This window comes from Aythya fuligula, chromosome 13, assembly GCF_009819795.1.
Source record: "Aythya fuligula isolate bAytFul2 chromosome 13, bAytFul2.pri, whole genome shotgun sequence".
Lineage (NCBI taxonomy): Eukaryota > Metazoa > Chordata > Aves > Anseriformes > Anatidae > Aythya > Aythya fuligula.
In genome coordinates this window covers 275821-301490 of record NC_045571.1, presented here as the reverse complement: position 1 = coordinate 301490, position 25670 = coordinate 275821, and the positions used below count along the sequence as shown (strand labels likewise).

The 25670-nt window shown below is 45.1% G+C and overlaps 1 long non-coding RNA gene across 1 annotated transcript; it reads right to left on the bottom strand.

Annotated features, from left to right (window-relative positions):
- Positions 1 to 2213: 2213 nt before the first annotated feature.
- LOC116494264 lies at positions 2214 to 20823 on the bottom strand. Its single transcript, XR_004253839.1, has 3 exons — positions 20757 to 20823; positions 10139 to 10144; positions 2214 to 2224 (listed from the first exon to the last, which is right to left on the bottom strand). It is a non-coding gene; the product is annotated as an uncharacterized LOC116494264 (long non-coding RNA).
- Between the last annotated feature and the right edge of the window lie 4847 nt (positions 20824 to 25670).

Here is a 25670-nt window from a genome sequence, read left to right as displayed (position 1 = left end):
GGGCTGCAGAGTGTGCCCCAGCCTTCTGTCGGTCTCCGACAGCAGTGGTGGGTATGCCTGTGGGAGGTGTGCCCAGGTTGAAGAACTGCTCAGCCAGGTAGCAGAGCTCCGGGAGGAGGTGAACAGGCTCAGGAGCATCAGGGAATCAGAGATGGAAATTGACTGGTGGAGGTGCACTCTACCCTCTCTGAGGCAGGCTCATGAGCCTGCCACAGCACAGGCGTCTCCTGTTATGCAGAAGACGGAGGTTCCCTCCTCCAGCCAGGCAGCGGGAGGAGACCTAGATCAAGGGGGAGAATGGAGGCAGGTGCCTATTCAGGGTGGTAGGCGAGCCCTCTCTCTGCCCACCTCACCTTCTCATCTACCCTTAAATAATCGATATGAAAGACTAGAACAAGACAATCTGAATGACAAAGTAGATAAAAACCCGTCCCAGTTGGAGGGGGCGCCTAAGACAAGGCGACCTACACATCGCATTGCCACATCATCCTTCAAAAAAGAAAGAAAACCTATTGTTATGGGGGGCTCCCTTCTGAAAGGGACAGAGGGACCGATATGCCGACCGGACCCAACCCGCAGAGAAGTCTGTTGCCTCCCTGGGGCTCGGGTGAGAGACTTTGCCAAGAAAGTCAAGCGCCTGGTACGGCCCACTGACTACTACCCGCTACTGGTCTTTCAGGCTGGTAGCGATGAAGTAACAACGAGAAGTCTGAAGGCGATCAAAAGAGACTTTAGGGATTTGGGGCGACTACTTAGAGGATCAGGGGCACAGGTGGTGTTTGCCTCTGTCCTTCCGATAGGGGGGATCGAAGCTGAAAGACGTACTGTTCACATAAACTCGTGGCTTCGAGACTGGTGTGACCGGCAGAATTTCGGTTTCTTTGATCATGGGAAGGTCTACGCTACACCGGGCCTGATGGCACCGGATGGGATGCGCCTCTCTCGGAGAGGGGTAAGGATCTTTGGTCAGGAGTTGGCAGGGCTGATAGATAGGGCTTTAAACTAGAGTCGAAGGGGGAAGGGGCTAAAACCAGGCGCGCCGGTGAAGACCTAAGGGATGGTACGCTAGAATCAGAGGGGCTGTGTGCCAGTGAGGTCCTTCGGTCAGATCCACAAGGTGCTGAGTGTAAGGAGACGCACCTGAAGTGCTTCTACATGAACGAACACAGTATGAGGAATAAAATGGATGAGCTAGAAGTCCTGGCCCAGTCCCGCAACTACGACATCATCGGCATAAGCGAAACCTGGTGGGATGAGTCCTGTGACTGGGGTGTTGCGATAGATGGTTACAGGCTCTTCAGGAGGGACAGGCAGGGTAGGCGAGGTGGTGGGGTGGCGATGTATGTGAAGCAGGGGCTGGACTGTGTGGAACTTCAGGTCGGCAATGGCAAAGTTGAGAGCCTCTGGGTAAGGATCAAGGGACGAACGAATAAAGGGGATGTCGTTGTGGGAGTCTATTACAGACCGCCTGGCCAGGACGATAGCGCCGATAAATTATTCTTTACAGAACTAAGAGAGGCCTCGAGATTAACTCCCCTTGTCCTTATGGGGGACTTCAACTTGCCAGACGTTAACTGGGAGTGCCACACGGCTGACATGAGCAAGTCCAGGAGGTTCATGAAGCACCTAGATGATAACTTCTTGGTGCAGGTGCTAATGGAGCCAACTAGGAAAGGAGCCCTCCTAGACCTGTTGCTAGAAAACAGAGAGGGTCTGGTGGGAGATGTGGTGATTGGTGGCCACCTCGGTCATAGCGACCATGAAGTGGTTGAGTTCAAAATTTACGGTGACAGAAGGAAAAGTGCCACCAAAACCTCATCCCTAGATATGGGGAAAGCGGACTTCAGGCTGCTCAGGAAACTAGTCAGCAAGGTCCCCTGGGAAACTGCTCTTGAAGGCCTCGATGTCCACCAGTGCTGGTCATTCTTTAAGCGATGCCTCCTAGAAGCACAAGATCAGGCAATTCCTAAATATCGCAAGTCAGGCAGGCGGGGCAGGAGGCCGGCGTGGCTGACCAGGAACATTCTAATGGAGATTAGGCGGAAACAGAGAGTGTTTCGCTACTGGAAGGAGGGCCAGGTGTCATGGAAAGAATACAGGGATGCTGTTCGTGTTTGTAGGGAGAAAATTCGTGTGGCCAAAGCACACCTAGAGTTGAAGCTGGCTGTGTCTGTGAGAGAAAATAAAAAGGGTTTTTTTATATATGTGAATGGAAAAAGGAGAACTAAAGAATACATAGGGCCGCTCCTTGATAGGGAAGGTCTCCTCACAGACAATGACATAGGCAAAGCAGAGACGCTTAACGCCTTCTTTGCCTCTGTCTTCAATGCCAGTGATGGGCTTCGGGACCCAGGGTGCCCTGAGCTGGAGGACCGGGACGGTGGGGATGACAAACTCCCAACCGCCCCTGAACGTGTGCGGGATTTGCTACTCCACCTGGATCCCTACAAGTCCATGGGTCCGGATGGGATTCATCCCCGGGTGCTGAAAGAGCTGGCGGACGTCATCGCGGAACCTCTCTCAATTATTTTTCAATGATCCTGGGAATTTGGAGAGGTCCCGGTAGACTGGAAGCTGGCAAATGTTGTGCCGATTTTCAAGAAGGGTCAGAATGAAGACCCTAGCAATTACAGGCCTGTCAGTCTCACGTCAGTGCCTGGTAAAATCATGGAGAAGATGATTCTCGAACTTATTGAGGCTCACCTGGGGGACAAAGCAGTCATTGGTCCCAGCCAGCATGGGTTTGTGAAGGGTAGATCCTGCCTAACTAACCTGATTTCCTTTTATGATAAGATCACCCGTATGGTGGACCAAGGGAAACCAGCTGATGTGATTTTTTTGGACTTCAGCAAGGCTTTTGACACGGTTTCCCATAGGATCCTACTGGACAAAATGTCCACCATACAGCTAAATAAAAACATCATACGATGGGTGAGCAATTGGCTAACGGGCAGGGCCCAAAGGGTTATGGTAAATGGGGCTGCGTCAGGCTGGCGGGCGGTCACCAGTGGGGTCCCTCAAGGCTCCATTTTAGGGCCGGTACTTTTCAATATTTTTATAAACGATCTGGATGTAGGAATAGAAGGTATTTTGAGCAAGTTTGCTGATGACACCAAACTTGGAGGAGTTGTGGACTCCAATGAGGGTGGAAAGGCCTTGCAGAGGGATCTGGATAGGTTGGAGAGCTGGGAGATCACCAACCGCATGAAGTTTAATAAGAGCAAGTGCCGGGTCCTGCACCTGGGACGGGGAAACCCTGGCTGCACGTACAGACTGGGCGATGAGACGCTGGAGAGCAGCCTAGAAGAGAGGGATCTGGGGGTCGTGGTAGACAGCAAGTTGAATATGAGCCAGCAGTGTGCCCTGGCAGCCAGGAGGGCCAACTGTGTCCTGGGGTGCATCAAGCACGGCATCACTAGTAGGTGAAGGGAGGCGATTGTCCCGCTCTACTCTGCGCTGGTGCGGCCTCACCTCGAGTACTGTGTGCAGTTCTGGGCACCACAGTATAAAAAGGACATGAAACTGTTGGAGAGTGTCTAGAGGAGGGCTACGAAGATGGTGAAAGGCCTGGAGGGGAAGACGTATGAAGAACGGCTGAGGTCACTGGGCCTGTTCAGCCTGGAGAAGAGGAGGCTGAGGGGAGACCTCATCACAGTCTACAACTTCCTCGTAAGGGGGTGTCGAGAGGCAGGAGACCTTTTCTCCATTAACACCAGTGACAGGACCCGCGGGAACGGGGTTAAGCTGAGGCAGGGGAAATTTAGGCTTGACATCAGGAGGGGGTTCTTCACAGAGAGGGTGGTTGCACACTGGAACAGGCTCCCCAGGGAAGTGGTCACTGCACCGAGCCTGTCTGAATTTAAGAAGAGATTGGACTGTGCACTTAGGCACATGGTCTGAACTTTTGGGTAGACCTGTGCAGTGTCAAGAGTTGGACTTGATGATCCTTAAGGGTCCCTTCCAACTCAGGATATTCTATGATTCTATGATTCTATGATCTTCCTCAGATCAAGTCAACACCCTTACTCACCTCCTCAGAATCCATTTTGCTCTTTCTGTCTGTATTTCCTGCTTGCTGACAGCCTTGCCATGCACCAGAGGTTTTCCTCTACCTCTATCTGCTGAGGAAATTTGTTGGCATCTTCCCTGGTTTCTCCTCGCACTAGTAATTTATATGGATAATCTATTCACAACACCTCTCATATTAAAGCAAAAATAAAGTCATATTGTATACATATATCAAATCAAATTAAACATCGTACAGTAATATTTTACAGGTATTCTTTTCTGAAGTATGTGATTTTCAAATTTGTTATGAACAAACAGACTTGCAGCCCTAAATTTACCAAGTGTTCCCGGAATATGTAATGACTTAGGCATTCATTTTACCATTCCTTTGAAAAATGAGGTCTCCATCCCTTATATTTGAGCATGTCATTTAATTTACTAATGGCAATAAAGAAATTTCTCAGACAATATCCACACACTTTCTTCAGTGCAGAGGACTAACCACATCAAAAACTCACACTGAATAATGTTTGAATGCTACAGTTTATAAATTAGAAATCAGAAACATGAAGACTGCTAATTCCTCTTCAAGCCCTATCTACTAATACTTATTTAGCTCATATTCAAGGCTCAGCATAAGATATCTAGTCCTGCTGACCACTATCAAGAAGACTGAAGAAATGCATATACCTCATGTACTTCTGAGGTTACTCATCTGCTTGGGAGTCTACTTAGCTTTTGTGCCACAATCTGATCTTGTGTTATGAGCTGTAGCCGTATCACCCCAAACCTATGCAATACCATAGCCAGTTCTTCAGTGAGTATCTAATATTCTTTACCAATCCCGTAATGATGCTTGGCAGTAAAGAGAAAGTGATGTTATCCAAGATGCCTATATTCTAAAATACATATCAATTTCTATGATAAATCCAGTGAATGCCCTCTCATTTCAACATTGAGACCTTTAATACATTTTTCATTGAATAGTACATGGAACAAGTTACTACAATCAGGAAACAAAACTCAAGAGAAGGAAAAGATTAGCCATCTACTTGCAGATCTCATAACATAACAAAGTAAGACATTAATTCCCACTTTCCCCTGCCAGAAGTACAGCTGCATTTAGAATGTCAATTCAAATAAAGCCAATATCTTTAAGAAAACCTAGAAACTCCACTGCTTTTGAAGAATCATAGCAATAAGCTTGATAAAACCCAACTTCAGTGTTCACTGGCCAGCATATCACAGCATTGGAAGCAACCTTGAAAGACTTCATCTTTAATCATTCTTAATCCATAATATAAGTAAATATTTTTCCAAGCAAATGCACACCCTGTTTTCTTTATTACTCCCACAACCCTGGTGCTGAAGTAGAGGATAGGATGATAGGGAATTCCTTAAATAGAAGTGAGTTGTGGGCTTGTTTTTTAAATAATTCAGATTTTGGAGTTCCAATTCAGAATAATGTTCTCTCAGCTGGGCAGTGTTGGTTTCCCTCATTTTTGCTGGCATGACATTTTATAATCAAGACCTTCAAGAATCCCTTTGAAAAGTGAATTTTCTACATTATTCAAGATATCCATCCATCTACAGCTATCACCTGTTCCCTGCAGGTGTTGGCATGCTACCCACCGAGGTGCTCTGCTGCATGAAAGGATGGCTGGAGTAGAGGGTAGGTGGTACAAGGAGGAAATTTGATCTGAAGCTTAGCAGCTCCCTAGTGTCAAACTGGGAAACCCTAAGAGTACATAGAAGTAACAGGTCTGTACAGTGAATTGTTGTAATTTGGACATCAGAGTTACTATTCTGCAGAGCATGACATAGCCTTTGCTCCAAAGAAAGCATGTAAAATAAATTCAACTTTTTTTTTTTTTTTTTTTTTTTTTTTGTAAAGAAAATATTTCCAAAGGAGAACTAAGCTTGCATGCACAAAGGAAGACATATAGTAAGTACAGAGCATTATTCCAACAGTCAGAAGATTAAGAAAGAACACAAAATTAGGGTGGCAGACAAGTTGAATGGAGAAAAGCAGAGAGTAGCTGCTATCTGAAGACACTGAGTCATTCCTCCCCATCCAAGTACTTGCATCTCACACCAGGAGTCTCACTCCACTGGAATACTGGCTTTTCCAGGATATCCCAAGCATTGTATCTCCTCCATGTCAGCCATCCCTTTTTGCCACATCACCTGTTCAGTGTTTACTACTCCTTTCTTCTCTTTTCTGAGAAGAAAAGCTCTGGTCCACATGCACATATGAATTATTTCACATGGGCAGAGCTCCCAAGCCAGGAAGGAAACACACCCATCAGGAGCAGACAAAAGTAGCTCTGGGCTTTCCAGATGTATATCATTCATCTTTGACTGTGATCCCTAAACTGAAGAAGAAATGCAAAACACAAGAGGCAGAAAGCCCTCAAAATATAATGGAAGGGATAAGAAAAACTGTTGTTATAAATAATGTAGGATCCAGGGGAGTCAGCCTTAGAAACCACTACACTCCAAGAAAGTTGCCAGATGTACAAGAAGGCCAGGCAATTATGTTCAATTCTTGACTGATTTAGTTGGTGTGCACAGCAAACCCACATGACAAACTACAGGCAAAGTTATAATTGCCCTGATTACATAGCTCTACAAGAAGCTTTCGACAAGAAAACATGCAGCACTTTTCCTTTATTTATATCTGACACTGAAGAACATTATGGACAATCCATTTTTAAAACCTCCTCTAAAGAAGCTATTATCAGAAGAAAAGAATAATAAAAACAGGAGGTGGAAAAAAAAGTTATCTAGTCAGTACCTTGAAGTATAACCCGCCTCCTTTAATGTATCCATTTTGTTTCATTTATGAACACTCACATTCAAAAAAATGCCCTGCAGTTTAATGACAAAAAATAGCAATTTATTATGTAATTTCTTAATGCCATAACATAACAAGGCATCTTATTTGTTTCTTGAGACAAAATTGTCTTCTCTCACTAAACAGGCTCACAAAGCAGGGTTTGCAACACAACCATTACCCTGTAACTGGAGCTTAGTTTCCTCCACTACTGCTGACATAATTGTCAGCTTTATCAATAGGCTGCACTGAACTGTCAAAGTCGTTCCCACATTTATATTTTATCTTGCTCTTTAATAGTTAGAGAAGATGGAAGAAAAGCTACCTAAACCAACATAAAGCCAAGCAGCACATAAAACATTCCTCCAGTAGCCTGCAAAAACGCAGCTCTATCCCAGCTGCAAGCAAAGTGTGCAAAGGGGAGATGGGCAGGACAGCAGTGCTTTCACCCAAACCCCTCATGCTTCCAGAAAATGCAGAAGATAATGTTATGTTATTCCTTGCCGATCTTCTGCAAGAAGGAAACCTTTTTGTCTGCTCCTGATTGGGGTGTTTCCTTCCTGGCTTGGGAGCTCTGCCCATGTGAAATAATTCATATGTGCATGTGGACCAGCACAGATACATAGACAAACCCCAAAACCTTAAACTTTCAAATATCCATGCTTACCAACATGTTACCCATTTGCCGAATGTCTTACACTTTGAATGGAAGCATACCACACTAACAATCAGTCTTCTCAAGCCAGTTCAGGATCTTAGGACACAATTGCTTGCTGCTCTTCTTACTGTTAGCATTGCCTAGACTCCTACTTCTTTCAAAGAAGCATAATCTGGGTACTGAGTCCTGTGTCTTCACTGCCAGCTGCATAGTCTGGCCTATTTAATCACTCTTTGTGATATTACCTCAGTAGACTGACCAGCATAATACAGCCTGGTACATGCTGAGCCTTTCAAAGCAAGTGAGTGAGGCCTGGGTCAGTACACAGATTGTGACCCTGACATGCAAAGCTGCACAGCCTGGCCTCCCAAATGGAGGCAGGCACCAGCTGGAACATGGAAACCTGGGCTGAAATTCCTGCTTTATGTGCTCCTTCTGTGTTTTGGGAAAAACACATTTGGCCCATGTGGTTATTCTCCCGAACTGTACCTAGGTATTTACTAGAGCTTTCAGGCAAGCCTAAACAGGTCACTCCTAAAGCCAATGTCAGGGAAATATACAGCCTCCTCAGGCATTTGTAAATCCACCTGGAGAGTGGTCTGCATAACTAAGTGCCTGAATACCTTTAGAAGGCTAGTCTTCAGTTGTCTGTCATTAACATAAAACAAAAGCTGAATGAATATATATTTATATATATTGAATCTATAAATAAATTTTTACATATATACACACAGAAAGGTTGAACCAGAAGGTCTATTGGTATAAATCTGGCACACATTTCATTAGCATAAATTTGGTCCAGCAGATTTGTTGCCTCAAAGCCTAAAATAAGCTAAAAACAAAGCTGCAGATTCAAAGCCTCACACTTCATTCTTGGAAGCCCACCGTAGTTATGGAGAATAGCTGTAAAAGCTACAAATGGCAATAATGCATTTTTAATAAAATTGCTGCTTTAAATCATTTGCTTTTAACATCTATTTTGCAAACCTGAAAGGAAACCAAAAGCCATTTTGTGGCAGCCTCCTCATTTTTATATATTATGAAGAATGTCACAGATCACCCCAGCTATAAATACATGTTATGAATGGAGTTTGGTATGGCAGACAATAGCTGTAAAATAATGCCTGTGGGAATAAAAAATTTACTGAGTCTTTGATATAACACTGACAGCCAGAGGCTGAGTGCATTATTTCAGAATCAAGGTAACTTTTTCTGTCCCAAGGACAATATTTTACACAGCTATTGCTTGCAAAAAACAACCAATATTTCTTTTATTACACTTGTCTGCATTTTATCCCGCACCCACATATTGAAATTGCTATAAATCCTATTTGCTCAGGGCAACATTACCCATTTCATTTCTTTGGGTGACATGCTCCTGAGCATGTGCTATTTTTTCCTCATATTACTTTCTGATTTTCCAGAAAACTGTGCATATTAGGTTGTTTTAGCCAGTTAGGAGATGGGGGGAAAAAATCTGGAGCTCCTGGCAGAGCTGTAACAATCCTGACCTCCCCTCCCACCACCCCAGAGAGCCCAGCAGCAGCACAATATACAGGATCGATACACCCTTCAACTACAGCCACAAATCCCACACGTGATGTAGGTCCTCTTGCAGTAAGCTGCCAGCTGCAGGCAGGCTGTTAGGCAGCACACACACAAGGCTCAAACAGGAATCCTTGTCTTTCAGGAGGTACTGAGGGGGACACTTTTAGCACAGCACCTCAGCAGTGCTCGGATTGCCAACAAAGTCAGGGCATTGTTCTGCTAAAAGCAGTTTGGTTTGTGCTCCAGCAGGAAACATTTCAGGCATGTGCACAGAGCTCTGGCCATCATTGCAAAGTGCTAAGTACAATGAACAGATGTGACAGCAAGTGGTTTGAGATGAATTTCCACATGCAGGAATCATTACAGGAAGCTTGGTCAGCACGGCAGGACTACAAGGAAAGCAGAGAGCACCCTGGCACACAGCACCTGGACCCTGACATGCATTACCAGCACCCTGCACCCTCCAGCTGCACAGGAGAAGGCTGCTAGCCTTAATTTAGTTTTCCCCTTGCTTTCTCAACCCTTCACAGTCCAGGAGCCACAGAGACCCCAGGAGACTTTCCTCTTGCAGGATTTCCACACTAGAAAGCATTTCCTAGCTATGAGCATTTAACTGCTAACTCCAAGTCCCATTTTCTCCATTTCCCTTGTGCCAACACTGAAGCACAAAAGTCAAGGATACAAAGCCCTTAAAAACACTTTCAGAGCTACAGGTTTCTCTGAAAATCAGCTCACAGACTGACTGGGAAGATACAGAACTTCAAAGGTAGCAATGAGCCAATTGTTGCAATACAGAGTTGACTGCAGCACATTACCGTGCTGGCAGGGAGCAGGAGCATTAGGGAATTAGTATTTGCCAAGGTATGTTATAATTCTGACCCCATTCCAACCAGGGAAAACAAGTTCCCTTGACTAGGTTTAGCAAAGTTGCTCTACCTTGAATTTTACTCAATAGTTCATCATTCTGTTAGTTTCCAGCCAGACCAACTCACAGGATCACAGAATCATCTAGGTTGTAAGAGACCTCCAAGATCACCTAGTCCAACCTCTGACCTAACACTAACAAGTCCTCCACTAAACCATATCACTAAGCTCTACATCTAAACTTCTTTTAAAGACCTCCAGGGATGGTGACTCCACCACTTCCCTGGGCAGCCTGTTCCAGTGTCTAACAACCCTTTCAGTAAAGAAGTTCTTCCTAACATCTAACCTAAAACTCCCCTGGTGCAACTTAAGCCCATTCCCCCTCGTCCTGTCACCAGGCACGTGGGAGAACAGACCAACCCCCACCTCGCTACAGCCTCCTTTACAGGTACCTATAGAGAGCGATAAGGTCACCCCTGAGCCTCCTCTTCTCCAGGCTGAACAAGCCCAGCTCCCTCAGCCGCTCCTCATAAGATTTGTTCTCCAGACCACTCACCAGCTTCATTGCCCTTCTCTGGACTCGCTCAAGCACCTCGACGTCCTTCTTGTAGTGAGGGGCCCAAAACTGAACACAGTACTCGAGGTGTGACCTCACCAGAGCCAAGTACAGGGGGACAATCAATTCCCTAGACCTGCTGGCCACACTGCTTCTGATACAACCCAGGATGCTGTTGGCCTTCTTGGCCACCTGAGCACACTGCCACCTCATATTCAGCTGGCTATCAACCATCGCTCCCAGGTCCTTCTCTGCCAGGCAGATTTCCAACCACTCATCTCCCAGCCTGTAGCTCTGCTTGGGGTTGTTGTGCCCCAGGTCCAGGACCCGGCACTTGGCCTTGTTGGACTTCATACAGTTGACTTCAGCCCATTGGTCCAGGCTATCCAGATCCTCCTGCAGAGCCTTCCTGCCCTCGAGCAGATCGACACACGCACCTAACTTGGTGTCATCTGCAAACTTACTGAGGGTGCACTCAATCCCCTCATCCAGATCATCGATAAAGATATTAAAGAGGACTGGCCCCAGTACTGAGCCCTGGGGGATGCCACTAGTGACTGGCCTCCAACTGGACTTGACTCCATTCACCGCGACTCTTTGGGCCCGGCTACCCAGCCAGTTTCTAACCCATCAAAGCGTACGCCAGTCCAAGCCAAGAGCAGCCAGTTTCTTGAGGAGAATGCTTTGGGAAACAGTGTCAAAAGCCTTGCTGAAGTCCAGGTAGACCATATCCACAGCCCTTCCCTCATCCACCCAGCATGTCATTTTGTCATAGAAGGAGATCAGGTTCGTCAAGCAGGACCTGCCTTTCATAAACCCATGCTGACTGGTCCTGATCACCTGGTTGCCCTGCAAGTGCCACGTGATGACACTCAAGATAATCTGCTCCATGAGCTTCCCTGGCACTGAGGTCAAACTAACAGGCCTATAGTTTCCCAGGTCTGCCTTTCGACCCTTCTCCTTTTAGTCCTGGAGAACCACAGCTCCTTTATACAACTCTGAAGAGCCCATTGGCCTAAGGAAAAGTGCTTTAATACATGTATTGCTGTGGCACTTAGAGACCAAGTCAGTGACCAGAGGCTTACAAACAGTACTCAAAATATAGGAGTGACCCTGAAGAGTCTATTGCAATGGCATTATAACCAATGAAAGAAACTGAGCCAAATAAGATGGATTTTTTTTTTTTTTTTTGATCAAATTACCAAAACTGTAGATGAAGGGAACACAGGAGATGCAATATCTAGACTTTTGTCAAGCATTCACAACAATGCCTCACAAAAATCACTAAGGTGTTTGGATCAAATTGGTTAGGACAGCACTGTCAGATGGCTTGCAAGTTAACTGGAAAATTTAAGCAGAACGCAATGTTGGGCAGAAGTGTTCTTGAACAAGAAAAGTATTTAAGTGTGCTTCTACAGAGATTAACATTAGACGCCATTTTATATAATATTGCTGCTGAAGCACCTGGAAGAGCAAATAAGTAGCACATTAAATTTGTGAATAGTAATTGCATAGAACAAAGAGGAGCCAGCAGGGACTGAAAGCATGACCACAAAAACATTTGCAATGCAACATACTTGTTAAAAATAGCATGGATTTGCAAATCTTGTGGCAAGAAAAAATAGTAGAAAAACAGTAAAACCAAGAGATACTTTGCCATTTGGCCAGCAAAGTAGCAGAACTGTGACTGAAGGCCATATGTTTCCCTAATAAAGTGGCATTCTCCTGAGCACAGCAGGTAAGATCAGAGGGGACGTTACAGGCATTTATGAAATGTACCATCATGTGGTAAGTGTTGGCCGTCTGAAGGCTTGGCAGGTCCTAGTAAAGCCAGAAAGGTTCAAAGAAAGGTCTCCATTTTCTACATCCTGGGAGGTGTTTTTCATTAAGTAGCAAGTGATTTTCTCTGAGCAGCAAGGAAGATGGAATGCCACAAAAGCTGACACTCACAAATAATAGCAAGAAACAGATGGTCCTGCTCTTGGTCAGAGAGAGGAAAACAATGGATTTGAGTCTCTTGGTCTGTAAATACCATCCCCTTTTTTGCATTATATTAATCTAGAAATAAGGTACCATAATATGATGTAGACTAGATACCACAGGCAGGCTGACTTTACTGCTCCCTAAATCACTTTGTCAAGTCTGTAGCCAAAATACAATGTTTTCCTCTCATACCTGTCTGCTCTCAATGCACCTCATATCTCATACTGATCAGAGGAATCTTCATTAGCAACCTGTGATCTGTTTTGCATGGTCAGTCTCATAGCTGATTAAGCCTTGAGAAAATAGATTAAACTTCAGGTCCTAATTCCCTTTATCAGCTATTAAAAAAAGGCTTCAGACTATAAAACAAGTATTATAGTTAACCTTCAGCAGTACCTACAAGGTATCAAATTAAAGAGATTGGTATCTCCTGCTGTAATGTAAGGGTCCAAGCACATGGAGATGCTCTGTAAAGTCTCCCTTGCAAGGCTTAGCTGTTCAAACCCAGCTCCGACCCAGCATAAATTGGGATGCAACTACTGGGACAAGCCACAGGGGCAGAAGAGGTGGGAGAGATCTTGGCCATGGGTTCAGGAGGTGCTTGTAAACTCAGGGAAGTCACTGCCCAACCTGGCTACCTGTCACCTTTGGCTTCCAGCTCACCTGCCCTTGCTGCTCCCCAGCACCTAACTTGTTTACCTACTATCAGGAGCAGGGCACCTGGTATTCAAACTTCAGTTCACATTAATAGGAGCAAAGTAACCTCCCCTCATGTGTAATTAAAACACATGATTGCTAAAACAAACTATTCCCAAAGCCAGTGTTCTATAGCCAACACTGCCCCAGGGCCAGCATTAGTAATTAGTTCAATTAGTAATTGAACTCAGGCAGGAGACAATCAAGGCAATGAGTCAAAATGACTGTTAATATTCTGGGTACACTGCCTGCCTCATGGCTGTCCAACACATACCCTGATCCACTGGTGCAGTACACAAAGCAAAGCAGCAGCTTAGAGACATTCCATCCCAAAACACAGTATGTGCTGGGGATCTGCTGCTCCTGAAATAGAAGGCATGCAACGCACAGAATAGCATGCTCTTAGGGTTGCTCTGTCAAAAAAAAAAAAAAAAAAAAAAAAAGAGAGAGAGAGAGAGAGAAGGGCCTTCAGCCCAGCATGACTGAACTCTATGAACTCTGACCGCTATGTGAAATATGAGCCACACAATCATAACTAATGTAGGTGGTGCATTTTCATTTTTAAAATGGGGAGGGAATGGAAGAAGTCAGCCAACAATAGAGGAAGTACCTCCAGGCACACCATGTGCAACAGGGTGAAATGTGTACATCAGCTACTACCCTAAACCAGTTTTCCTGTGTTTATAGGCTTAAGTAAAAATCCCCAATGTTGTCTTCAATTCCACCAAGTCCAACTGGTGCCGTTAGTAACATCCCTCAGAGATCACTATCAGAGTCAATGCTGTTTAAATTCTTTCAATGACCTGAACGACACACTCAGCAATTTCAGAGACAATACCAAGTTGAGGGGGAGCGCTTGATACTCCAAGGAGCAGCACCACTATACCTGCTGACCACCCCTGTAAAGGGTCATCAGCAGGCTGAAGACATGCACTGATGGGAACTTTATGAAGTTCAGCAGATGCCAACTGCTACATCTAGGATGAAATAACCTGAGGCAGTAACACAGGTAGGCATGGAGCTGGGGGTCCTAATGAACAACTTGAACAGCAATGTGCCCTTGGAGCAAGGGAGGACAATCACCTACTGGGTGCAATCAGCACGAGTGCAGAGGAAGAAATTTACCCCTCTGACACTTGTGAGAGGACATCTGGAGTACAGCTGTCATGTTTTCAGCTTCAGTACAAGACACTGGTATGCTGGACTCAGTCCAGATGGTCAGGGGACCTGGAGCATATGGTATATGAAAGAGAAGCTTAGAATTTTTATTTATTTTTTTTTTCAGCCTGAAAAAGGCAGAAGGAAGTTTAATTGCCATCTTCAGCTACCTATTGGGAAGATGTAGAGGAAATGGAGCCAGGATTTTCCTGGAAGGAACGTGGACAGGACAAGAGGCACTGGATGTGAGTTGGAACACAGAAAATTCTGATTAGATATTTGCAAGGTTGTTCCCCCCCCACCACCACCACCATATAGGTGGTGAGACACCAGAAATGGGCCAGGTAGGTGGGGAATTTTTATCCTTGGTGATATCTACAACTCAACTGGAGTAGACACTGAGCAACCTGATTCAAGAGTTGCCCTCCTCAAAGCAGGACAGATGACCCCCAGAAGTCCTTCCCAACCTAAGGTATGACAGTATTATTAAATATATCAGCAGCAGGACCTCTGTTTTTATATGCTCTCTACACAGTATTACTACAATGGGCTATAAAAACCCAAACATCACTAATAACACCCTGTCTTCAGATTTTTTGTGTTAAAGTATCTAACTCCTGACACAAATTAAATTAGGTTTCATTCAGCACTAAGCTGCAATGAACAGACTGTCCAAAAAGTACAGAAATTTCCTCAAGCCACATTGGCTCTCCTTGAATACAATTGTTATGATGACACCTTTTGAGCTCAGTAGCCACTTTCAAGATTTAAGCAAACCATGCAAGTTCTCCTCAGAGTTAGGTACAAACCTTAGGTCAGCAATTTTGTAACTTTAAAATAATAATAATAAAACTCCTGATTTCCAGTGTGAATAGTTACTTAACTAGAAGTACATTCTCCCCCTGTGCCCTAAACACTCTAGAGATTGCCCATGGTTTTTGCAAGCAGACTAATTCTCAGCCTACCATTCTTTGCCTCCATTAGTTCATTCTGCTGTGATGAACTGTTGCCTGTAGATGCACTGAATTTGCAGAAATTCAGGAATAAGGAACCTTTACTTATGGTAATACTGTTAGAAAAGAGCAAAAACCTCAAAACATTAATTTTAGCCACAGTACAATGAGTAATGAAGAAAAATTATAATTGGTTAAATTATTGATGACTCTCATTTCAGAATCTTCAGTTCAGGAGTTCTCCTTCTCCAGCTATTTACAATGTGTAGGTAGAGCAGAGGCAAAGAGTAATATATTTGCAGCTGTATTTGGATAGCAGTTTTGCAGCCATCCAGTATTCTGATGAGATCTGAAAGTTGTTGACCCTGCCAGCAAATAGCAATTACAGGTTCAGCAAGATCTGGCTGTCTTAAAGCCTTGCTTTAAGGAAGCCTTTAGCTTATTAATATGATACCAGTTTTAAAAATAAATACACAAGCATCTCTGTGCTTATGAAGTATGTAACAGCATTATACAGCCGAGAAAAACATTATTAGGAAATCAGCAAAGCATTTTTCTGGTTAGCTGGCATTTTTATTTATAAGTAATTATAGTAATAATGGTTCTACTAAAGCAAGTAAGTACTTGAAAAATACTCAGGAAAAAAAAAAATCTGTGAACTACATGTATTTCTCTGTAAGGATGAAGTTCAGTGAAAAAATATGGACCATAAACCTTCCTCTTCAATAGAGAAACACATACTTTTCAGAATACTAAGGTTTAAACTACTATAAGAAAAACAGAGCTGAATTAGTTACAAACCTATGCTCTTTGATATCAATACTGAACTGTACCATTTTGAATTAAATGAGAACTGCAGCCACAAAACATCTCAGCAGAGTTTTGTAACTCCCCATGCTTTAGCTGTTTAGCCTTGTGGAGGGGTGTGTGGCACTGAGTTACACTTCCAGGGTCCCTCAGCACCATACAAATACTGTAGCACACTGAAGAAAAGGAAGCACAAAGGTTCCTTCACTAAACAAGGAGTCCTGTACAAGTCTCTGTTGTGGTTTAACCCAGCCAGCAGCTAAGCACCACACAGGTGTTTGCTCACTCTCCCCCCTTCCTGTCTGGGACAGGGGAGAGAAATGTGCAAACTGATGCCTGTGGGTTGAGATAGAGACAGTTTATTAGGACAGATGATGATGATGATGATGATGATGATGATGATGATGATGATGATGATAATAATAATAACAATAATAATAATAATGTGTACGAAACAAGTGATGCACAATGCAATTGCTCACCACCCACTGACCAATGCCCAGCCAATCCCTGAGCAGCCGCCCCCCCCCCCCCCAGCTAGCCACCCCTATATATTGTTCAGCATGACCCCAGATGGGATGGAATACCCCTTTGGCCAGTTTGGGTCAGCTGTCCTGGGTCTGTCCCCTCCCAGATCTTGCTGCACCCCTAGCCTGCCTGCTGACAGGACAGAGAAGCTGAAAAGTCCTTGGCTTAGTGTAAGCCCTGCTCTACAACAATTAAAACATCAGTGTGTTATCAACATTATTCTCATCTTAAATCCAAAACATAACACCCTACCAGCTACTAGGAGGAAAATTAATTCTATCCTAGCTAAAACCAGTACAGTCTGTCACTCAAACATAACCCAATTTTAGTAAGGCACAGTAGAACCAGTTGTCACTACCCAGTATGGAGCCCAGAAGAAAAATAACACCAGTGCTCCTTCCCATATTCTTCTCCCTCTGTGGCTTATTTACTATCTGCAATGTTTAGGACAGTCTGTTATTAGAGGCCTCCATCCAGAAGCAAGTCATGCATGCAAGAACACAATAGAAGCCTCTTAAGGTTGGGGAACGTGAGTACAGTGGGGGTCTGCTGTAGATCTGCAGAGGCTCTAGAGCAAACTGGAGGACCATGGGAGGCCTGCAGTGTGCACTGGGAGGCCTTTAGGCCACCCCAAATGACAGGGGAGAAACCCTGGGAGGCCTCTAGCTAGGGCTAGAGCACACTGCAGGGCCCTGGAAGGCCTCTGGGGGCCCTGGGAATTTCCAAAGGGCCCTAGTGCACACCAGCAAGTGCTAGATGGCACTCGGAGTCCCTGGGAGCCTCTAGGGCTTACTGGGAGGCCTTTAGAGCTCTCTAGAGTGCAGTGGGGGACCCTATGATTCCTCTAGGGCACCCTGAAGAAAACCAATAGGCCCTGGGAAGTATCCACAGGACACTAGAGGGCATTTTGAAGACTGGGAGGCCTCCAGGAGGTACCAGGATTTCTGTCAGATACTCTAGAGAGCAATGGAGAGTCCAGCAAGATGTTCAGAGACCACCAGAGTCCACTGGGAGGCTCTGCAAGACCTCCAGAATACATCAGATCACACCAGAAGGCAACAGGAGACCTCAAGCCTGCTAGGACATCCTAAAGGACACTAGGAGAGCTTGACAGCACTGGGGTGCCATTGTAGAGCTGCAGAGGCTCTAGAGCAGAGTTGAGGGCCGTGGGAGGCCTGTAGCATGCACTGGAAAGTCTTTAGGAACCACTAGAGGTCAGTGGAGAGCACTGTGATGACTCTACTCCTCCTTTGAGCACACTGGTAGACCCCAGGAGGCCTCTAGTGGGCCCTGCAGTGCCCTAGAGCACCCTTCGAGGGAACCATAGTGTAATCTGCTGCCCTCTGGAGGTCTCTATGGTGCACTAGCAGGACCATAGAGTAATCCGGAGTGCTTTAGTGGCCCTGGAATGACTCAAGTGTGCCCTGGGAATCTTCTGTGGGACTCTACAACACACTGTAGAGTCCCACGAGTTCTCCAGGAAGCACACTGGACAGCCCTGACAGTTTTCCAGGGGTGTTGGACTACACAGGTAGGCCCTTGAAAACTCTAGGGTGCACTGGGGGGCCTCTAGTGTTCTGTGAAGTGTAACGAGTGGCCTTCAGAAGCCTGCAAGGGATATTAGAGGTTACAGGAGACCTTCCACGGCCTCTATAGTGCCCAAGAAATTTTCTAGGGGATGCTACAGCACACTTGAGAGCCTTGTGAGTTCTACAGGGGCATTAGAGCACACTGGGAGGGTGATGGGAATGTTCCAGAAGGTGCCAGATTACACTGGGAGGCCCAGGGCGACTCTGCGAGACTTCTAGCACTCTCTAAAGTGCAGTGGGGTTCCTCAGGTCTCTAGGGCATCCTAGAGCTATCTGGGAGGGCCTGGGATGCACTAGAGTTTACTGGGAGGCCCTCTGAAGCAGCTAGGGGACATGAGATTGTACTCGAGAGGCTTGGGGGATCTCTAGAAAGCACTATAGCACATTTAAGAACATTAGGAAGCCTCGCTTTGTACTGGCAATCTCATCTACCATAATCTGAAGCGAGAAACATAGTGGCAGCTTGTCATGCTTGCAACACCGCAGCACACTTGCCCATGGGGGTTAATCCTCGGGGTCTCCACCCCAATGAGTTATGGCAGATGGATGTCACAGAATTTGCGCCTTTCGGGCGACTCAAATATTTGCACGTAGCAGTTGATACGTGCAGCGGTCTCATGTGGGCTACCGCCAGTACGGGCCAGAAAGTGAAACAATGCATTGCCACACTTCGCATGGCTATTGCGGTCCTAGGCACACCTACCACCCTGAAAACTGACAATGGTCCAGCTTATATGAGTCATACTTTTACCCGATGGTGTGCTGTGTGGGGTATTAAGCTTGTTAAGGGTATTCCTGGCAATAGCCAAGGCCAGGCAATTGTGGAACGAGTGCACTGGACCCTCAAGGAGTGTCTTTGGGCACTTAAGGAGGGGGGAGGATTGGATACTCTGGAGCTATGCCCACATGCTTTGCTTCTGCAAGCTCTCTTTTTATTAAACCATCTAGAAGGATGGGCTAATGACCACCTTTGGGACTCTGCAACACCCACTGGTATAGTCCAGACATGGACTACGGCAGGCCTATGGTCGAAAGACCCGGTACCTTTATTGGTCTTGGGCCGGGGCTATGCTTGTGTGCAGCTCCCTTCTGGACTGACCTGGCTGCCAGCCTGACATTGCCTATGGATTCTGCTATTGCTGCTACCATGCTGCTGCACCAGCAGTTTCTGGCAACAACTCGCGAAACTGACTAGCCACACAGACACGATGCTCTGCTTGGCTCTTACGGCGGTGTGTGACCCCTTTTCGATTTGCTTGTTCAGCATTAATCTTTTTCAATACAACAGAGTCGCAGAAACGCATCCTCCCTCCATGCAGGTGGCCAAATGCCAATATGACGAAGTCATTCCCTCCAATGGCACTTTGGCGGACGAATGACCCAGTCTGGCACAGTAAGAGATGGGAGACCATCGTGGTTGTACATAGCCCCCCGATACCCTTGCGTTTGCTGCGGGGAATCTTCTTGCTTTGTGGGGGTGGTCAGGCTTACCTTACTATTCCCCCTAATGCTTATGGCGGACTTGGTACTTAGGCAGTTAGTCCGCTCACACCCGATGACATCAGGAACGCCACAGGGAAGGCGTGAGCCATCACAGGTGCTCGTTGAAAGACCCCACTCTAGATCCAGACTGTGATGACAGATGGTATTTGACTACCCAAGCACAAACAATTGTTGAGACGCTTTTTATATTCCTGTAGCTCATTCGAAATACTAAGACAATTGAGCGGTTAGCTTGTTGGGCATTGAAGAATGCTAACCTCACGGCAAAGGCTTTGACAAATCTCATTGACGGCATGGAAGCTCTTAAAGAAGGATTGTCCTTGACAAGGCTGGCTGTGGACTACTTGCTTGCTCGAACCAGCATTGGTTGCTCTGAGTTGGAGGACGCTGGCATCAAAGGTTTCTGTTGTATTGATTGGACAAAGAACACGACAATGGCAATTGAGCGAACCAAGGGCGTGGTTGAGGAGTTGTTGAAGAGCTCGTATGGAGATCGCATTATCCAAAACTGGTGGGGGAAGGGCTAGCTAGATTGGCTGGGAACACCAGGCTTGTGGATAACCTCCTTCTTATCGGCAGTTTTGTTGGTGGTGATATTATTGGGTGTTGGTGTGCTCTTCTTGCCCCTGCTCTTTCGACTATTGCGACAGCTGCTTGAAAAGCTAGTCCTGTAAACGGTGAATATTAACCTGCTTCTTAATAACGGATGGCAGTGCCTGCCACAAGAAGAAGAGAATGATCGCCTTTAGCTAATGCTGTACTATGCTAATATCTTTTGTAACGGGAAAAGGGGGTGCGACAAAAAGGGGCGTGATATATAGCATAAGGAGGGGGGAGATGTTGGAGGAGATGTGGGAGGAGGATTGGGAGGGACCATGGGTGGAACAAAGGGTCACGGGGATCCAGGGCTGTCACGTGTATGGGTATAAGAAGCTATGCTATGCAGCAATAAATTGGCACTTGAGCTAGACAAGGTGTGTCTGTCTCTAGTGTCCCTGCTCGGGGAGCAGATGTGCAGGCAGGCAATCGATGTTGTCTCTCGGGCTGGGGTAGCACGTAGAGAGGCAACATAAGGTTACCAGGACACTCCGTTTCTAAGGACATATGATTCCCCATAATGCACAACTGCTTACCAGCGAGGGGCAGTTGTACGCGCGGGTCCGCTTCTCTCAGCTTGAGCTTCTCTCCAGCTCCGGTGCACCTATTTCCAGCAACTTTCTGTACGAGCTTCTCTGAGTGGTTTCCTGAGTTTGGCCGAACCTATCTTCATGAGGCAATCAATGTGCCTGTTCCCATCCTGGTCTCTGTTCTGCTAGCCTGTCCCTATTCAGTCCTTTTTCATTATATCGTGTTGCCTTTTTATCTTGAGGACAGGCTCCCCTCTTAAACCCTTTGGCCCACAGCAGTCCTTTTCAAAACAACTTTTCATTGGTCAAACAACTTTGCCTGACAACAGCAAACACTCATGCCTTAATGGCTGGAGAACAAGCAACCGGAGACTGCATGGTGTCTCCTGAACCACCCTTCTTTGTTCCCTCTAAACTCTTCTACATTCCTGATGGCCTCATCCTTAAGAGTCTGATGTTATCATCAACCATGGGGCTTTCCAACCCCCATGGCCACACTCCCACATCTCCCCCTTCTTTTTTAATATCAACCATTTTCTTGACACGAATTATTACTCCATATATCACATTTGGTTCATGGTACTAGATTTACAGGATGCCTTTTTCTGCTTGGCCATGGCAACTGAAAGACAGAAACTCTTTGCCTTTGAATGGGAAAATCCTAATAGAGGATAGATAACTCAGCTTTATGTGGACAGTGTTACCACAGGGTTTCAAGAATAGCCCCACCATATTCAGGAACTGTGATCTTGAAGTTTGAAAGACCTCTTCAGGAAAAGTGGACATTGTTGCAACATACAAATGATAACTACTGAAGAAGAAAAGGAATGTGTATAATGGACTATTAGTTTACTAATTTTTTTCGGCACTAATACTGTGAACCCAGCCTCTTTCCTGAGTAAGAGTTTCCAGATTACCCATTCATGATTGCATCAAGACCACAGACATGGTATACTCCAGCTAACCAGACTTAAAGGATACAGCCCTGGAAGATGTGAATATAAATGGCAGCAGCTTCGTCTGCCAATGACTTTGCCTCACAGGAGGTAACAAACATCAGCCCAAAAGGTGGAAATTGCCTTGATAAGAGCTTTTGAGCTGGCAAACATTTGGACAGATTTCAAATATGCCTTTGGTGTGGTGCATACACATGGGGCAATTTGGAAGGAGAGAGGACTTTTATCTTCCTCAATTAAATATGCAGAAGAGATAATGAAATTACTCTAAGCGGTATACCTGCCTACTAAAGTTTACACTAAAGGACATCAAGCAGGGGATACTGATATTGAAAGGGGAAATAGATTGGCTGATGCAGGAGCCAAAGGGGTGGTAGAACAGGCATCTGAAAGTCAAATTTTGGCACTAGTACCAGGAACAGAAAACCAGGCATTAACAAAAGCTTGAGAAAATGAAGTAGAATATTCTAAGATGTAAACAGAAAATGTTAACGTGCAGGTTTAACATAAATAAATGATGGGAGAGTTGTGATACCATATTAAATTGAATGGTAACTGGAGAACATAATAAAGCATGCTGGGGAGCTGAAGTAGCATAAGAGTTTTTAAATAGAAAATTGATAGGGCCTAATTTGGATACCACAGTAAGACAGGTAACTTAGCAATGTGATCTTTGTTTCCAGACTAATCCCAAGAACATTCCCAAGCCAAAAATGGGCCAAATTGGAAAAGGTAATGGGCCTGGACAACAATGGCAGATTGAGTTCACCAAACTCACAAGAAAAGGGGGGTACTGGTATTTGTTGGTATTAACTGACACCTTTTCAGGATGGCCAGAAGCATTTCCAACCAGAACAGCCAAGGCTCGGGAGGTAACTAAGATATTACTACAAGAAATAATACATGTTTTGGAGTTCCAGCAACTATATCCTCTGGCAGGGACAAAAGTGGTACAGCAAATTAGCTGCCATTTGGGTATAGACTGGCAACTTCATACCACATATTGCCCTCAGTCAAGTGGCCAAGTAGAAAAATGAACCATTTAATCAAACAGCAAATTGTGAAACTGGGACAAGAAGCAAAAGTTTGGTCTGGCCTCAGTCTCTTCCTTTAGCCCTTTTGCGCATACCCTTTTGCGTATACCAAGGGGAAAGGAAGGGCTAAACTCCTTTGAAATCTTATATGGACAATCCTATGGAATACAAAGAGGAATATCCATGCAATCTGGAAATGAAATCATGACCTCCTATATGGTGGTCTTAGATAAACAGATTAATGAAATTGGAAAGCATGTGACTGGGACTCCGGGTAGAGTGTTAAATGGACCAGTGCACAATAGACAACCTGGAGATTGTGTGTATGTAAAGTCTCTTGCAGAGAAGACCTTGGAAACTCAGTGGAAAAAAACATTCTAGGTCACAGTGATCAGAATCAAGGAGCAGAATGCCTGGATCCATCACAACAGAGTGAAAAAGGCACCCAAGACCCCGTGGACTCAGGTGTGACCTGGAAGGTTACATTTCTCACCATCTTAATGGTGTCATTGGTTGAGAAAACTGAACAGTGGGTGCACAATGCCTATGTGAAACTCACACAGGCAGTGAGTAATAGTTTCAACCTTTCTGACTGTTGGGTGTACACAGTGCTGCCTAGAGGCAACCTAGAATTATGAATTGGACATTGACCTTTGTGCACCCAAGAAACGAAACATGTCCATTTGGCAAGAATGATCGTGAACATCTAGGGGAGAGATTTGAACTACTCCCACATGAAAATGTTAACATATACACCAGATGCTTAAACAATAAAATCCCATGTATAGGTACAGGTCCACTTAGTTATATAGCCCAGGAACCTGACTGTACTATGACAGAATATGTAGGAACTTTTAATCTTACTAAACTGAGAGATTATGGTGTAGGTGTCACAATAAGTGCTGATAAAAGGGATATGAACTCAGGATCTCACGGCCTCAATTCTCTCGTGCAAATTTGCAAACTACAAAAAGGATTCTATTGGCTATGTGGAGATGGGCATGCTAGAAAAAGCTTATCCTTAAATTAGAAGGGTCACTGTATTGGGGGCTATCTTAGCCCTCGAGGGGGTATATTCACTGAACCACCTCCGGGAATAGTCCAGACCTTATGGAGACAAACACGTACTGTTTTGAATAGCCCCCTTGTGATGAGACCCATGGGATTCCATAGTTTTGTAAGGTGGTTGATTCCATCCCTGGGAATAAGTGAATTAGAAAAAGCTGTTGTAAATATCTCAGCCACGTTAGAAATTATTGAAAATGCCACAGGTGATGCTCATTCAGCATTACAGGAAGAAATTTCCTCCCTACACAAAGTAGTGCTTAAATAATAAAATTTTGCATGCAGTAGCTCAGGATGATACATCCTGGGGGTTTACAGACTTGGTAGAAAAATTAACTTCCTGGTTGCCAAACCTAACCTGGCTGAAACAGTTGTTTATCACAATAATCATGGTCATGGTTTTGTCCATGGTTCTTTGCGTAGTGATCCAATGTACCTTGTGGTGTTTTAAGAGTACAGGAAAACTCCTACAGCAAGTGGAAAAAGAACCAACTAAGATGGAAACTGGAGTCTAACAGATATTTTGAAAGAGTGATAGATAGAGAAACACTATACAGAACCTAGAAATAGTAAAAGAATTTATTAACATTGTAGAAAATTGGGGACTGAGAGAGGGAGTTAGGAGAATCTTATCAAGTAGAGATGAGTGCTGACAGCATTAAACTAGGATGCTACTTAGTGTCTTTGCTAACTATGGTGCATTGTGCAAATTAACTAAAGCAAGAAGTCTTCGGCCCCTTACCAACGTCAGTCTCCTAGTAAGAGTGTGAGCCTATCTTAAGAAACTGGAAAAAGCTGGTCCTGTGGATGGACAAGAGCCAAGGAGCAACTGAGTCTGCGCAAAGACAAGAGGTCAATTAGCAGTGACAAGGAAGAGTCATCAGCCTTCATCCCCGCAACCCCCAATGACCACCACCAGAATACACTGCACAAGCACAGGTGGGAAGAGTTTATGGAAATGACTCATTGGAATTAATTTTAATATGAAGCAGGGACAGGTTATGAATATGTATAGGCGTATTGGGAAATTTCATGCATATGTAACTCTTTACTGCATAAAACCAAGGCAAGTTGCTGCGTCAGGTGCACACGACTTTGTCAAGACTACCCTCCATGCTGCCCAGCGCTGAATAAACATACCTACTTTACAATCTGACTGATTGTGGAGTCTGATTTCCACAAGTCAAAAGCAGCAGGAATAATCTCATTTTCTGATATTGGTCACAAGGACCCCGCTGTCAGCACAGGAGACAACAGCATCAGGTGCAAGGGACCATCTGCTGTTTCTCCTTGTACCCCAGCCAACCAGCCAGAGTTAGATACACTCCTGTTGCTGCTTGCTGGCATGCTGGTTCTTTGAAGCATGCATTCATCTCTCACTGGGGTTAGCACACAATAGACTCGGCATCACAGTCAGCCTGTCATTTGACTGATTACCTCTGTCTCCTCAAAAAAAAATAAATAAATCTGAGATAAGAAGTAGCTCCCTGCTGCTACAGCCCCAAATTAACAGGTGCAGCACCACAGCCAGTGAACTGGGGGTTAGTGGTCACCTCCATGACATGGGTGTTTAGAGAATTATATGCTGGAAGAAGCATGGGCATCAGCAGCACTTATCAACCACTAAACTAATGTGTTTATTGGCCTCCTTGCATGGATTCTAATTTATGCAATTCTCTGCAGGGTAGAGTATAAAAGAGTATCAGTCCTGCAGCTGGCTGTTAAGCAGCACTGTGGTTAAGCAGCTGCAGTGCTGCTGATTCCAAGACAGCAGCTTCATTTTACACAGTGGAGGATCTCA